The following is an 18202-nucleotide window of genomic DNA, read 5'->3' as shown; positions in this document are numbered from 1 at the left end:
GGGCTGGGAATGCCCTCAAACAACTGCTGTATTTTACTGTAGGCTAGAAGACCTGAAGTCTTAGAGAAGGAGTTCAAAATAGGTTACTGCATAGACAGACAGGTGAAACTGAATAATTTCATATCATTATTTTTTAGTCATAAAAAGGAGGAAAATCTATTATTTATTTCCTAAAATACAGAAATTCATAATGTTCCCTAAATTTCAAACAAGCTTTTGGAATAGAATACTTCATGTGTTTCATTCCAAAGCAAGGGAAATATATTACAAGCTGAATGAAAACAAGCTAAACTGAGAAGTAATTTCTGACTTTACACATTACACTCTTAATATCTGTTGCCCAAGAAGACATCTGTGTTACTTCTTTTACTACTGGCTACAATTATTCTGTAGATTTTTTTAATGGGGTTTTGTTTAGGTTTTTTTTTTTTTTTTTTTTTTTTTTTTTTTTTTTTTTTTTTTTTTGGGTTTTTTTGGGTTTTTTCCCCTAATTTTGATGAGTAAGAAGATAAAAAGGGCAAGGAAATAACTTATTCAAATTTGGGTATTTAAGTTGGGTTTATACAGTGGATTGTCATCAACCATAAATCTCATAAATTTTATTGAATTAAATACAAGCCAGGACGGCACCTAGCAAAAGCAAAATCTGTGGGAATGACTGACTGGTGGAAGTTAACTAGCAGGGAAAATTATTAGAGTCAAACAAGCCCACAATTAATGACATAACTACACTTTCTCTTAGAATTAGCATATGATTTTAGACAGAAAAAGAAACTTCATCGTCTGGTAAATGGATTCTGGTTATAATCTTTTTCCACAGCCATATTTCTGCTCTTAATGTAAGTGCAGACAGCTTATGGTCAAATGAATCCTTTACCTTCTTTTGTAATTCTTAAAAAGATTGAACTTCTTGGGAAGAGTCACGAAAACTGACTTCTTCTTACTAGAGTTGTTGCTATGCTCTCTATAATAAAAGAGGCAAAGGAACTGCTGTACCAGAAAAATTTTAAAACAGTTCCTTAAGGTTAGGTGTATGATTTATTTCCTGATGCTTACATAGGCTTGCAATGTTTCTCAGTACTTGTTTTTCAATACATGAGTGTCCTTTAATTGAGGACTACAGCAGTAGCCTTCATATTCCAAGAAAGAGAAGCTGAATCCTGCACAGGCCAGGATTGTAGAAGGCTCCTCCAGATGTTTGTCATCCCCAAGGTTTTAGAGTTTTTATTCTTAGGATAGAGGTCCCATTTTACAAGTGTTCATTACCCTGTTTATCCCTAGGTACATAATTTTCATTGTCTATATAAATAATTGTTTATACCTGATATTTGGTGGATTCTGACTTGCTTGTCAGCAATCTTTCCTTTTACTCATTTATCCCTCCTCCATTTGCTGTGCTATTATTTTTTTTCCCCCAGCAATAACACTGTTATACTGAGGCTGCAAATAAGGCCAAAATAAAAGGCCTCTGGCATTTTTTTAGAACGCATGCTCATTGATAATTCTTTAAATATAGTATATTAAAACCTACATGTTAGAATATTTTATTCAGTTTAGTATGTATAATAGTGTTCTCAATTCCTTCTTTGTTAATCACCATTTTCAGTGTGAAACTAAATGACCTATAGAAGTAAAACAAGATCATCAGCATCATCCTCACACAAGTTCAATGATAGCTTTTCCTGACCAGCGTACAGGCAAGTTCAAAAGTGTGTCTTTCCTATAAGCCAATGCTGATTGCCATTAATTATATTATCCTCTTTTAATAGGTTATTCATCAAATCCCGTATCTCTTGTTCCATAATTTGTCTGGGATCAATGTCAGGATGACAGGCCTATAATTAGATGTCCCATTTACACTTTTAAAATATTGGCATAACATTAGCTTCATTCCAACCCTTTGGAAATGCTCCAGTGCTCCAAGACTTATTGAAAATCATCACTGATGATCAAGAGATCTGCTCAGCTGACTCTTTACAGCACTTGCAGGCAAAATTATTTGGACCTGCTGATTTAACATCTATCATACTGTTATTTAGTAACCTTATTATTTTCCATTAATATGGAAAGCCTTTTACAATTTAAATCTCATCCAACTACAATGTCGAGCTTTTTCAGAAAACCATAAAGTTATTCCCTCATTCCCAATGCTGTAATTCAAATTACTTCTCTGGTTTTAAGGTTTTCCCCTTCTATAATTTTTCTTTTACTAATCTTTTTTTTTTCTTCCCCTCTCTCTCTATATATATACTGAATATAGTCTTCCAAGCTTTTGGAAATTTAACTAAAGTTATGAAAATAACTCTATAACTCTGTTGGGTAAGCCATGATAACACGCCTAATTTGCTGTGTCTTTGAAAAGGTACATTAACTCTGTGCAAGGAATACACAGGATTCCTGAAATTTAGTTATGTTTCATACCTCAAAGCTAGTAAATAAACAGATGATATTCTACTCCCTGTAAGGTCTAATGTTATATCTTTATTAACAAAGTTAAATGCCAAAGTAAAAAATCCCCAAACATAACTTGTTTTGAAACATGGATGAGTTGCTTGGCCACTTTAAGAAACATTGTCAATGGTACTGTCAAAACCAGGTTTTATTATGAATTTGTGAAAATACAGTTTTACGGAGTTCAATGGCAAGGTTCGCTCTATTGCTTGCAACAAAGGAAGGTCAAATTAGAAGTAATATTGAGACATTTATATGGAAGCCAGAAATGCAAAAGTAGGTAAGAGCAAAAAGGATTTGGATGGAAAGATGATAAGGATGCAAAAGTGTGTAGCATCTCTTAATCATCATGTACTTTAACATTTACAAAATTATTTGGTAGATTTCACTACAGTAACAACAATGACTTAACTGTAGATTTGAAATACCAACATTCTGTCATATTTTAACCTCTGCTGTCAACCCAGCCCCATGCAGCTACTTGCTCACTCCCCCACCAGTGAGACTGGGGAGAGAATCAAAAGGTTAAAAGAAAACTCGTGGGTTGAGATAATACAATTCAGTATGGAAAGCAAAAGCCATGCACACACACAAAGCAAAACAAGGAATTAAGTCACTGTTTCCAATTGGCAGACACGTATTTAGCCATCCCCAGGACAGTAGGGTCCCATCACACATAGTGGTGACTTGGGGAGACATATGTCATCACCTAAAACATTCCCTCTTTTCCTTCTTCTTCCTCCCCCTTTATATACTGGGCATGATGTGATTTGATCTGGAATACCCCTCTGATCAGTTTGAGTTACCTATTCTGGCTGTGTCTCCTCCCAATCTCTCATACAACCCCAATTTCCTCACCAGCATGGCCGTATGAAAGGCAGAAAAGGCCTTGTCTCTGTGTAAGCCCTGCTCAGCAATAACAAAAACATCTCTGTATTATCAACCCTGTCTTCAGCACAAATCCAAAAAACAGACCCATACCAGACACTGGGAAGAATGCTAACTTTAGTCCAGACAAAATCAGCGCATGTTCATACAATAATCAATTCACACGCAGAGATAAAGTAATCCATACAGCTATTTCTATGTGTGGAAAGGTGCCTATCAAAAATCCCCCTCAATCTCAGTCAAATTTGTTTGTATTTCCCCACAGACAAGGGGTGGGCATCAAGGATTGTGGAGATGAGGGTGGGGACTATCAGTCCAGGCCTCCAAATACAGCTGACTTCGAGAGCTCTGAGAGGCGTCACACTCAGAAGGAGGAGGTGGCACAGTCTCCCGTGGTCCCAAGACTAACTTCTGATAAAATATTCATGGAGCTGGGAGGTCTGTAGAAGAAAATGCAAGGTCATTACTAGTTAAGTCAATGGATAACAAAAACATTGGCTGTTATACAGACAACCCTCTGCTATTCATCAACCAAACTCACTTGCCCTTTAAGACAGCTAAATGCAGAACAAGTTAAATAATCAACAAAAATTGCGGGAAAACTCAAATATCTTTGAAATATGACTAATCAGAAAACACTTTGAACACACCTATGGCAGACAATATCTTCAGACTATTGAGTCACAATAAGCAGAAGACTATTGAGTAGAAAGAGGGAAATTGTAGCGTCACATTAGTGAGGTCATTACCTGAATACTGACTGTGTAAAGCTCTTTAGAGCAAAGATGGCAGATTGAAACAGCTTCATAAAACAGATAAGAGTATTCATGGTTCAGCAGTGACCTAAACAGAGACATGCTTTTCGGTTTATCCAAGAGAAGTTTCAGAGGTGACTTCATCATAAACGAAACATACTGAAATTTGAAGTATAACTGGTTTGTGATTTAATGAGCCATTGCAATAACTTATGAAAGACTAGGACACATTCTACTTTATATGATGTCATCCATTCAAGAGAACTGACTTCTGGAAAGAGATAATATAGCTGAAAGTAATGAATGCATCACAAAAATGAAGCAAAATTGTATGCTTTATGCTATGTAAGATATTAGATTAGCTGATCATGTTGATTTCCTCATGGTTTAAAATCTGTGAGTCTAGTGAAGAATTAATACTTGAATTATACAGCTAGAGAGGAGTATTCAGCACTTAACAGAGCAATAGCAATAAAAATTTTACTTTGCTAGAGATGAGCTTGATACTGGACCATTACTGCCAATGAGAGGATTATTGCTGAGTTCAGTGAAGCAGCTTTCTATGAAGCCACTCACTTGGGAAAAAAAGAAAGTACAAAAGCAGAAGCTAAAGTAATGATAAAAGGAGGAATGCTGGATGGAGCAACACATAAACCAAGTAAAAGGTAAAATTAGGAATATTGTCAGGTGGATTGTTTTCAGTTTATTAAAACTAGGTGCTGCACTTTGCCTGTGCTCTGACACTGCACATTTGTTTAAGTTTATGCTGTCCATAGTCTATAGAACTTAATGAGAAATATTGCCTGCGTTGTATATTGGATGTTCATGCTGACAAGAAAATGTCACAATCAATACCAAGGAGCTAAGCTTGAAGGGTTCACCTCCAAAGAGCATGTTGACTTCTGGAGGCTTGCCACATATAGAGTGAGCCAAGGTCTTACATTTTCACAGTGAGATTTAACTCTACAAACATTCCGGCTGTTTTTCATAAAGAAGGGAATTTTTTTTAATATATTTTCCACTCACTTCTGATATAAAAAACCAGCTTCTAGTCATGTTCACTTACTGCAGAAGCCAGACAGACTGCATCATTAATATTTTAATAAAAATTAGCAAAAGTTTTCAGGGTGAAAAATTAAATTCATGCTGCTCATAATGCAAAAGGTATATGAGCCTAGCATGCTGATTCAGTAAAAGTCTGAGCAATATACTCTATGTCCCAAAAAAGAATCACAGACATATCAAAAGAGAGCTGATGAAAACTCAATGTAGGAAGAAAGGGAAAATAATAATTTATCCCAAGATTTTGGGGCAGGAGGTGTGGATTTGGTCTATTTGAGATTAGGTTAAATATTTTCCACATAACAGCCCATATAGCGTTGTGTTTTGTATTAGTAGCTGGAAAGGAGTTGATAACACACCAGCATGAGGAAGCATGTAGAAGGGCAAATATGTTGGCAGAACAGGTTTTGGCTGCTGCTGAGAAGTGCTGGCACAGCACCAGCTCTGTCTCACCAACATTGCCCCCTTCACCATCAGGCTGGGGTTGGAGAAGTCGGTAGGTGAGATAGTCAGGACAGCTGACTCTAACTCACCAAAAGTGTTATTTCATACAATATGCCATTTCTCTGTAGCAGAGGACATGGTCCACTTGTTGGGGTCAGTACAAAATTTTGCATTAATTAGTTTTACCACTATAGCAGAGGCCTTGGCAATATCCTTGAGCTTTTTCTGTGGGGTAAACTATATGAAAATATGTTTTGGCCTTCTATAATCGTGGTTCTTTTTTTTTTTATGGAATGAGGTTGTTGTGTCTCATCATGTATATGTGAATAGACAAAACATTTACAATTAAAATAAAATTAAAATTGAAATTTTAATTTGTTAAGAAAACTTCCCAGTCTGATCATTCTTAAGCCTCTCTAGCAGTCATATTCCCAAGGCCAGAGACTTTCACTGCTGGGACTGGAGCCCCTTCACAGCAGCAGATGCACTAACCCAAGGGGAGCCCCTCCGACCCCCTGCACACTCCACTCACAGCCACACACACCAGGTTTCCTCACTGCTTTGACCCCAGGTTTCCCACCACAGTCTCAGATACCTCATTCCATAAATCCATTTATTCACAGTGACACAGTGACACAGAAACAGCTCCTGCTGGTGCTTCTGAGGAGGGATCCCCAACAAAGAAATCCCATGGCTTTTATATCGTCACAGTCTGTCTGCAGGTCTCACTCTTCCTCCTGAGGCCCCACTCCCCTTTCTCCATGTCCAACCAGCTCGCTGGCTGCCACCTCCTTTTATCTCTTTTGTTACCCACAAGATCAGCAATTCCAAGCTCCAGCTGTGTGTCCCAGTGTCTGTTCACCTGGCTGATGTCATCAGTTTTCATGCCCTTTGTTACCCCAAAGTTTGGGAGTTCACAGCCTCTTGTCTCAGACTCCCACCCAAGCCCACTCTTCATCTCCATCTGCAGCTTTCAAGCCCAGCTACCTGAACCAGAGATATATTGCTCAACAAAATGTGCATGAGATTTCTTGTAATTGAAAAAAATTAGACTCTCTGGTAAAAGTTATTTTCTACATCAATTCTTGGAAAGCATCATAAGCACAGCAGAAGTGTGGCTGCCACTTGCTTGGAATCAGTTGGCTGTTTGAAAAACAAAATTTGCTACTAACATAATTTTTATCATTGTAATATTTTTATGCCCTTTTAACGTACATGATGCATCCAAATGAAAAGAAACACATGCTGTTTATTCAAATGTCTTTTTCCAGGTAAAAAACCATATAAGAGATAGTTAAGAGAAAAGCTCTTGGTTTCTCAGAGAAATTCATTGTTTGATGACTCTAAAATGAAGCAGAAACACTTTGTTAGATGTCGCAGCGCGCACTCCTCGGCCAGCTCCTGCGCGCTTGACAGCACCGTAGTGTGGGGCCTTGACCCACGCTCTGCTTGCTTGACCCGCAAAGACGACGGACAAAACAGGAAGGGACTCTTTAGAGGGTGGAAACAGGGCAAAGGTTTATCGCCTCCGAGCCCAGTGCCTCAAAAGAGACACTGAACCATGGTGACAAGGGTTTTTAACTTGGTCTCTTGAGGTACAATCAGGGGTGGGTATAGAGAACATCCAATGGGGAAAAACTAGGGAGTGGCTGTATGAGTAACTTAACCAATCAAGGCAAGCGGGGAGGAGAAAGCAAGGGAACCCAGCCAATCACCCCTTCCAGGCCTCAGGGTGACTGACATGGGGGGGTGAGGGTGATGGACAGGAGGGATGGCGGGAAAAGGCAGCCTATGGAGAGCTGTCTCCAAGGCAAAGCTCATAACATGTATCAAACTGAGGTCTAAAAATACTTATGAGGGAGAACAACAACCTGGAGGGCAATGGTACAAAGAACAAGGAAGCCATCTTAACTGAACAATAAACTTAATCAAACCCTTAAAACACCCACAGTTAGACATACAGACTGGTGATGGTTGGAACTACCAGGAATACCTAGAAGCTCAGTGGCAGTCAGAATTGCTATGTAACAGAAGTAACATGGAAGGATGGCCAAAGAAACTTTTTTTTTTTGTTTAAAAGACATTTTTGGCTTTTCAGATTTTGCTTTCAATAGTAGAAACAATTATATTTTAATTAATTTGCACAGATTGTAGTGAGTCCCGTGAAAAAGCTAGGAATATAAGGCAGATATTATAGTTTACTAAGTTAATAGTTCAGCTACCAGATTTTACATTAGGTAATGCATGTACTTCTTTTTTTCCCACTTGGATTTCTTAGCTCCCTGTGTCTCCCATGTATGCTATTATTGCAACTTCACTGAAAGCCATTCATAAAAATGCACAGAGAATGTCTTCCAGCCTATTAAACACTTGTTTTATGTAAACCAATCTCTGCTGAGTTTTGAAGTTTTGCCCCAAGGAGCTTAGCTGCAGCTCTTGAAATCCTGGGGGGGCCAAGGGGAGAATTATTTGCTTTCTCATATTTAAAAATTAGATTGTTTTTAATACTTTTCCTGAATGGTTCCTGCTATGTCTCATTTGGATGTTCTTGATATTATTTTTTTTCCTATAGCTTAATTGTACTACTAATTATCTGGTTGATTTATTCACCATATGAATCAAGAAATAATGTAATTTATCATTCAATAGCATAAACTTTGAAGTAGGAAGTATTTTTGCCTGCTATCATAAACTACACAGCTAAGAAATTTTGAAGTTTGTTTACATATAAAAATGCTTTTAGCTTATTTACATATTAAAAAGAGATGATAATAAGAGGGGGACTAATGTTTCTTTTCTTTCAAGATTATTCACTAATTTATTTTAAAATTTATTTTTAATATGCTTCCTACAGAAGGAGTGGAAAGAACCATGTTCAAGAGTCTCTGGAACTGTATTTTTTACAGAGGAATCTCATTATCTGAGGATCAAAAGTTTCTTTAAGAAGTTTGTATTGCAGCTTGCTAACAAGTGTTGAAGGTAAAATACGTAAGATAAATGAAGGTAGAATATATAAGATAAATGAAGCAATACTTCTTAATGGTATCAGTGAAAAAGGAAGAAATATGTTCACCTGTGCTCCATATCAAGGTAATAAATCACTTAGCTTTCATAGCAGAATCTTTCACCATTTTAAATGGTAACATATAAGAAATACATCTTGCACAGATTTGAAGGACAGAATTCTTTGAGTTGCTTGCTTCCATACTGCCCAGCTCCCTGAAATTAAGCTAATTGAAACAGATTCTATCATTAGAGAGAATAGTTGAGTAAATACCACAATTCTTTAAAATAGTGTCTGCTTTAGAAACAATATTTGACCCTGTTATGTATTGTGTGACATTTTTCCAGACACTGTCGGCCAAGGGAGTTTATTACCTGTGCAGCTTGTTGACTAAAGCATCACACTTCAATTCATATCAAACACACGAGCTTTCTCATCTCCCAGAAAAACAGCATTAAAGGGTGTGCTCATTCATTGGTAATTGAATGTCAATAAAGATGTTTTCAGGAAAGATTTTTTTCCTCTGTTTTCTCTTTTATCTGTCTAGGATCAAATAATTTTTTTGAGATATTTTACTTTTATGAAGCATTAAAAAAAACCCAAAATATGTCTCTTTTTTCAGAAGGCAATCTGTCTTTCTGTTGAGGAAGAATTATACAAAAAGAAAAAGGAAAAAGTGAAAAAAAGAAAAAAAAAGAAAAAAAAAAAAAAAAAAAAAAAAAGAAAAAAAAAAGAAAAAAAAAGTTGTTGCAGCTGAAGAAACCAGTGAATCTATTGCCTTCTATGTCCACAACCAAATTTCTGTTAGATGCAGCTATATGCAATAACTACTGCACAGATTTTTTAAACTTCCATATTGTGTGATTTTCTTTTTATTTTGACAATGACAGCTTTGACAGTAACTTTTCTCTCATCTTTTGAGTGTGATTTTCTACTTTCATGATAAGAACAACATTGAAGGCAGAACATAAAATTGTCTCCTACCATCTGTTGAAGGCAGACACTGTAATACGGAGATCTGAACAGGTAGAATCCAGGGAGGTTTCACTAGGTTTATACAAGTGGCCTTCCAGGAAAATATTCATAGATACTGTCCAATATTACTCAAACATTTGTTTAACAACCCTTTCAGATGCTTTATCCAGAACTTTGATTTTTCAAAAAAGAGAAGACTGATTTCTATGACTGGTGTACTCTTTAGAGGGAAAATTCCAAAGTATTTGTAAAATTTCATAAAGTACTGTCCTTGATACAACTAAAACTTGTGTATAGAAATTGGCCTTTACTCTCACTGGCTCAAAAACAAGCAGATTTTGATGCTTTAGTAAGTAATGGCCTGTTTGCTCTCAAAGACCAAAAAACTGGTAGTCCAAAATTACTAAGAAGGTTTGTGTTCTTCTCTTTTTTCTACGTCTAAAATAAAGGACTCCTAATTTTTTAATTAAAATTGTATGGCTGCTCTGGGTCACGGTTAAAGTGGATAATGCCATCTTTGCTGTCAATTACATAAAATGCTCTACATATATAAGTTGTTTTAAAAGAATGTGATCTTAAGACATATGAATATTTTGTTTTCTAGAAAGGAATGGTGCACTCACATCCATATAGATTGTACAGAAATTATCTCAAGAAAATTATTTGTTGCTAGAGCCAACAACAGGAGCATGACTCACTGAAAGAAAGCAGAAATATAAGTGACAGATATGAGCATTTCTTTAGTATTCGTATAAATATTGGCTATTTATCTGGCTGGAATCCTGTGAAATCTGACAGAACATCTTTTTTTATAACCTTTTATCTTTAATCAGCTACTCCAAACATGCAAAACATTCTAATATTAAAACAGCATTTATATTAAGTGGATGACTCTTTTATACCTATTGTGATATGTAAGACAGAGTTTCATTCTTTTTCATCACTTATAAATTTTTAATTACTTTTTTTTTTGAACATTGAATTTTCCATATTTTTTATGGAAAATTGCCACAAGAGAAGTAAAAAATGTGATGCATGGTCATTCCAGATAAGGAATTTATATCTTTTTTTTGTGTGTTTTTCTGTCTTTCTAAAAAAGAATAATTTAAGGAAATACTTTCAGAATAATAATTTTGGTTTTCCTAACAGCATTTTTGACAATCTTTTCCATGGAAAATTTGGCTACTGCTGTTGCCACTGCCAGTTTTGTGATGCTTTGCAGTGTAACTCTAAAACTGCAGAATGAAAAAGCCTGTGGAATGTCACACAGAATTCAGGGAAATCCTGTTGTTTTGCTGTCGTTTGGTCTTTTGCTGTTAAATTCATCATATTGGGTTGACATGGCAAGGGTTTGGTAGCACAGTATGCTGAATGAGCAGCTTATGTAAGAGGAAGCCTGGGGCTACCTCATGTTGGGCACAGCTGGTCCCAGCCAGCTCTGAAAGGCCCCAAAACTGGACAAAACTGAGCCCATGATCCGAGGAGATGACCACTCTGTGATAAAATAATTAAGAAAGGGTAAAAGAATGTTTTGTAGCAGTTGTGAGAGAGAGGAAAAAGAAGTGAACAGCCCTACAGACACCAAGGTTAATGAAGAAGGAGAGAGAGATGTTTCAAGTACCAGAGCAGAGATTCTCCTGCAACCTGTGGAGAAGACCAGGCCCATGGAGGAACACAGCAGCAGGTCTTCTGTTGGGAGCTGTAGTCACATAGGGAACCCAAATCATTCCTGAAGAATGGTACGCCATGGAAAGAACATTGCTAGAGCAGTTCATGAAGCTGGTGGGAAGGATCCACACTGAAGAAATAACTGAACAATATCCCATTGTTGAGGAACCCACATTGGATCAGAAGAGTGTGATAAGGAAGGAGTGACAGAGTAAAAAGGTTATGAACTGACTAGAACTCCCATTACCTGTCTGCCTGCACCACTCAGGGAGAAGACTTAGAAGAGTTAGGAATGCAGTTGAGTCTGAGCTTAAAAGGAGGCTTGGAGTAGGTGTTTTTAATTTTGTTTTCATTTATCACTATTCTACTCTATTTTTAATTTACTGTAAATTAAATACATTTCCCTCAAGTCCAGTCTGTTTTTCCTGTGTTAGCAATTTGTGAATGATCTCCCTGTCCTTATCTCAACTCATGACCCTTTTCACATTTATTTTCCCCTCCTGTCCTATTGAAAAAGGGGAGTGAGAGAATGGATGGTTTGGCAACTGGCAGTCAGCAAGGTTAACCCACCACACTGATTCATATTCCTTCTTTAGTTATGGAAGGCTGATTTTGATTAAACCAATTTTTTATGATTTTTGAGTAAGGCAGAAATAGTGTCTGTTTATGATCTATTTTACTGTAATAAAGACAGGCTCATAGGGGAAGGTAATGAATGTTAAAGACAGGTATGTGAAAATTGTTTCTGTATAAGCATATATTCCCTTACACTGCTTACATTTGGCAGAATTTTTTTTTCTTTTAGAAATGCTGTCTGAAGAAAATTCTATTGAATTAATATACTAAAGCTTATATTAAACAGATTAAACATTTGATTTTTTTAATGTGTGTTTTTAAACTATTATGATAACATCTAAAAACACTGATATTTGGAAAAAATCTGTTTCATCAGTAAATAACTTGGGAGACATTGAATTTAATTATGTAATTTCTCCTACTACCAAGCAAATTAACTGCCAAAACAAAAGAATTCTCTACTCATATGAATTAGCAAAGATCTCTTGCCAGTGGCAAGGTTCCAAGGGCTTACAATTTGGTTTCGTTCTTGATTTTTCACATATTTTTGCGCATGAGTAGATTATTTCTCCAAAATTTTAGGACAGATTTTACAGTCACACTTGAGCAGCACTGGAGAACTGACAGCAACATGAAACAAAGTGAATACCAGTCGCATGCACACATTCATGGTTCAGGAAACATTTCCAACCTCCGCAGGGCTGGGCCATCTTGCACAAGGTTAAATTTGTGCTGTAGTACTCAGTCTTCCATCCTAGCATTTAATATCAAACATCCCAGGATTCAATGTAAAATATAAAAATACTGAAATGAGTCAGAGATGCCTGAGATCTGACAAGCATGACCAAACCATCTTAACAAATCTTTTCAGGGCTCCCCATTTTCTATCACTGCCATCAATGTCATATGGCATCCTCAAGGATGTACCTTCAGTTAAAGTCAATAATGAGAATATAATACAGAATTCTATTTGACTGAAACATTTGGGAGCAGGTCATGTGCTGTGGGTTTCTCCATAATGCACATATCTGTCACTGGTAGACGGGAATATTTCTCATACAGGAAAGGAGAAAAATTGCCTGTTCCTTCCTCTCTCTCTCTGTCTCTCCCTCTCCCTCTCTCTCTCTCTCTCTCTTTCTTCACAGTAATACATTCTTGTTCTTTAGGTTTTTTAATTCCTAAAAAATAGCCCTGAAGTCCAGCTTGAGTATTCACAATTTGAAACAGCACTTTGTTACGTAGTGTAGTTTTCAATTTCTCTCAGGTGTTCTTGGCATTATATTTTTATTACAGACTAAATAGTATACATAATTGATTCATGATATTAATACTGACAGAATCAAACGTTAAATAAAAAACATGATCACCATAATTTTGTTTGTTTCTAATGAATCTTTCAAAAGATGATCTATGGACAGTCTGTAGCACAGCTGTATTTGATTGAATTAGGTTGGTTTGAATTCTAGCACTGTTTTCAGTTGAGTTGGGTTTATGTTATTCAGTGCTGTGTGTTGCCTCTTGTGGATTACCATGACTAGGGCCTATCTTGTCATGGGTAACATCAATGCATATGTCAATAGTCTTGTATCCTGCTTCAAATTATTTGACTGTTCTTCCCCTTTACATACACAAGAAAGCAGAGCTAATCACAGGGCATTGAGCTCTGGAACATTAACACTGAATAAATTAACTTGTTAAAGTGAATAGTAGTGACTGAAAGGATTCCCAAAATTAAACTTGTGGGGGTGCAATTACCATCACACCAATCCCAAAAGAAGCTTCACATTAATTTTACCTTGTGTTTTCATCTGCTATGCAAAACCATCTTGGTTTCCTGTTCCTTCGTTATCACAAATTTTCAAATAAATATCACCATAAAATGAAAATAATTATTCCTCAAGATTTTAGAGATTCAAAATAGATTTGCTAATATATATAGTGCAGAAAATGTCAACAAGCTTTCAAATATTCAAGAAATTTAGACAACTTAGATTAGATAATCATGTTGTTGTAAACTTTAATAAAACTGTCAGACCTGAAGACTGACCCATCATGTCATCATGTGAAATGGACCTGTTGATGGTGACAGTACTTTGTGCAGATTGCTGGTAGTTTCAGAACACTTTATTCTTAATCTTTGAAGATAATACTTGGACATTTTATGATGAAGAACAAGACAGTGTTGTATTTACAGAAACCCAGATAATTGTTGAAGGCTGATAGTAGAAAGAAAATCATTGATATTGACTAGGATTTTCCTATCAGATCCAGTGGCTCCAATTGCACAAGACTTTGCTAAATGATGTAAATGAGTGATATCAGGGTTTATTTCATAAAATACAATTTGTTTTTCAGGAGCCTTTTCTTTTAAAGGAGAATTTAGCTTGAAGTGTAACTAGATTAAATGGAGAAAAAAACCCAAAACAACAACTTATCAGACATTTCAAGAAAATAAAATGTTTTAAAGAACAAAAAATTACAAAAAACCCCCAACTTCTTATGGCATTACTGTAACTTATCACAGTCTTTCAGCCGCTATGATGTGTATTCTTACATCCTGTAATGTCAAAGAAAATATTCAAGGCAATTACTTCTCTTGTTCATTAACTTAACAAAATTAAGCCACTGGCTAATCCATTGGTTTGTGTCAAAGACAGATTTCTGGACAAGGTGAATATTTTTGAGGATTTTGGGCTGGTAGTTTCACCCCTTGTCAGTCACAGTGGTTCCAGGTTAAACGTCTCAGTCTGAGCAGTGGCACACAGGTGGTTGCCATTCCCTGCATTTGCAGTTAGTTAACTAAGGTATAATTTGAAAAACTTTGGCTCCCCTTTGGAACATTTTTTATGGAGCACAGTGCATGAGCAAGTGCAGATGACCTAAGAACACAAGACTGACATATGCCTTCTGAAATACTCCCATAGTAACATGCAGTCTCATCCTGCCAGACCACATCTGTAGGCACAACTGTATTTCACGCAGCTGTGCTTTGTAACATTCCTGCTGTGTGGTTTTGTTTTGTGTTATCTTTTACTAACCATCTCTCCAGGTCTTACCCTGTCTCTGGAAAAAAATATTGCAAGTGTTGGTACAGCATGTATTTCAGTGCAAGTGACTCAGGTCGCTGATCCCTGATCCAGACAGGAAACAAATGCATCTCACAAAAGGATGGAGTTCTGCAACTCTACACACTACAAACACCATCACTTTAAAAATACTGATCTGGAGCTGCTGACAGGTTTTTGTCATCTAGAAGCAGGAACAGCTAATTATCATCCAGCTAATCCCATATGGAGACATAGTTTAATAGACTATAATTTTGTGCACTTCACAGTAGCTGCACAGCTTGCCTTAGTTTCTCACTAGCTCTACAAAGTGCCTTGCACAGAGCTCTCCCCTTACAATAAAAGCTGATGCCAGCAGAAAGAGAATGAAGAATGGGTTCAGGTGGAAAGGTCTAATCAGGAATGTACTGTCAAGTCCTTTCAGTTATATTCCTTCAAAGGAATTTAGGCATTTCAAGTTAACTCTCTCTCCTTCATTGCCCTTTTCAGAGCATCTGAATAGGAGAATTGACAGCTATGTCATACCACATACTGTGCATTTGGAGGACAATTTGAAGATGATGCTATAAACTGAAAAGGAAAGAGCATCATAGGGACAGAACGTATATACATACACAACACACCTGGTTCAACAAATGCACATTTGTGTTTATACAGTTATGTGCCTGGGTATATACGAGTTCTTTGTTATCTTTGCTAATAATCAATACAGCTGAGAAAATTATATTTGGTTAATATAAAGAAATAATTATTTTACTTGATAAAATGTGTATATTTGAAGATTAATTTTGTTTCATGAAAAAATTTTAAAAATTAATTATTTTTAAACTTTAGTGATTTATCTCTGTGTGGTTTTGGTTTGTGTATCTCAGGAGAAATGATATCCCTGTTAAGGTATATTAAACTACTGAAAGTGAGACGACCATAAGATTTAGCTAGCTCAAGTATTTAGTGTCAAAAGCCATATAAAAATGAAAGTAGATGCATTTGAATAACTTAAAACTATTTGAATTAGAATGTCTTTTCCCAGTAATTCCCATGTTCTACTCCTTTGTTTGCCCTTGTGTCATTGCCTGCTGCTTGCCCCCTCAGTAAATTTGAGTGCTAGCCTAAGAAGACATTGGAGCTGATTATAAAAGATGAAGAAAAGGGAATTTAAGTTTAAAAGCAATAAAATGGTATGAGAAAAAAGAAATTGAAATGAAAAAAAAAGATGTTTTGCAGTGTAGTGCTACTCAGGGAATAATTCTAACAGAATTAAAGAGCCACAGTACAACAGGGGCTTGGTTTATTGAAGGCTTTAAAAGATCCTTTAGAGTCTTGAGTATGCAGTAAATGGGGCCCATCTCTCTCTCAGGAAAATCAACAGAGTTTTGATGTTGATATTAGTGCAAGTAAGACTGATCCAAAAAGAACATGGAGGAGAAAGCTATGCTATCCCTTTTAGCAATGGCTTTGAGTTAATAATTCTAATTAAAGACAATATTCAGAAATTACACATTGCATGTAAAACATGTAAATTGTTCCTGGATTCTACCTGAAATATGGCAGCTATGGAGAGCAAATGAATCTTTCATATTTATCATATTCAAATGAAAGCTAATATCAGAAAATCTTATGTTACTTTAGTGAGGCCTACCAGACAAAATAAGTAATTTCTCAGTGGTAAAATATATGTCTGCTCACTCTCACTGACATATATGGATCAATGTATCAAAGAGATAAGTTCTTCCCAGTTTTTTGTATCTTTATTAAAACAACAAATCAGGAAAAATGAAGGCTAGTTCTAAAAATGTGTTGGATAATGGTCCTACAATAAAGAATGTGAACAGCACTCAAATTCCTAGTATTTGGAAACTTTTATTACAAGATATTTCTGTGCAGACACAAAGCTTGAGCTTGACACCAATGTTTTGATAAGGCTTTTAAAAGACAATGTCACAGTTGCTTTTCCCCTAATCTGAATGACAAGGCTTCTTGTAACATTTGTCCCTTAATGTTGTTTGTAATAGGACTGATATAAATATCATATGGTATAAATTCATTAAAGCATGAACATTAATATATTTATTGTATTTTTTAGCAAAACAAATCTTTTTAAAAAATCTATTTCACATTGCAGACCCTGAGAAACCTCTTGAGATGAGCAGTTGCATCTCATTTTCATTTTTATCCTAGGGTCATTTTTCTGAATGAGAAACATCAATGTCTCAGCTACAAAGATTTAAGGGGTTCTGTCTTTCTTTCCACAAGAGACCTGCAAAACTTTGAACTGCACAGTGACAGAAGTTTAGATGATCTATAGAGTTCAATTCTAAAGCTATATATCATGGTGGCAGAGACTTCTGGCAAATAAGATCAAGTGAACTTCTTTCCATTCCTAACCTGCATGCACTTACATCATGTGTTCCACACAAGTTGTTCTTTGTCCTGCTTCAGGGACTTCCAACATTATCTTAGAGACATAAGATTGGAAAATAAAAGGTCACATGTGATGCTGTTATACACTACAACGATACAAGACTTTGACTTTAGAAGGCTGAAAATTACTTTATTTTTGAGACGTGTTTCTTTTTTTAATATTATTTTAAACAAACCAATTTGATTGGTGAAACAAAGACAAACTTTTTCAATTATATTGGTCAGACCAGAGGGACATTAAGAAGAAGTCCCTCCTAGGGAAAAAAATGTAAACATAATGCAGCTACAGCAACACTTCTCTTGTTTACAGAAAATTCCCTGGGAAAAGAATTTCAGAAAACCAAAACATCTCAGGCATGAACCAGGGCTACACACATGCTGTAGAATTTTCACCACAGATGCTGGGCAAAATTCCCAATCAAATAGCAGCATGGATCATTTCTCATGGTATCAAGGAATGGGGAAGATTAATGAGAAATATGACATAGGGCTGCAGTCAGACTGTCATGGGTTAACACAGGCTGGGTTTTAGTTAAAGGAGAAACAGTTCTCTGTAGTCCCGGAAAGACCTGTTAATTTCCTGTGGAAGGGACAGGCACCTCTCAAGGCCAATGTTTAGATACTGACATATTGTTTAACTACTGAGAAAGCTGGATGTGACTTTGGGAATACACATAAAGCGCTGACGGTGTTTGAGCCAGCCCTTTCCCCTCTGGCCGGGGAAGCAGTTGTTGAACCGGCCCCTGTGGCCGCCCTGTGCAGTGACCGAGGCCAGCCCGGCCCCGCCGCTCCTCCTGCTGGGGGAGCCGGCCCGGCCTGGCCCTGCCCCGGGGGCTGCCGGCAGGGGAAGAGGAGGCTGCAGCTTAACATCTAACTAACTTTACAGCCTACAC

The sequence above is a fragment of the Zosterops lateralis genome (genome assembly GCF_965231275.1).
Source record: "Zosterops lateralis genome assembly, chromosome: 4".
Classification (NCBI taxonomy): domain Eukaryota; kingdom Metazoa; phylum Chordata; class Aves; order Passeriformes; family Zosteropidae; genus Zosterops; species Zosterops lateralis.
This window is presented reverse-complemented; position numbering follows the sequence as displayed.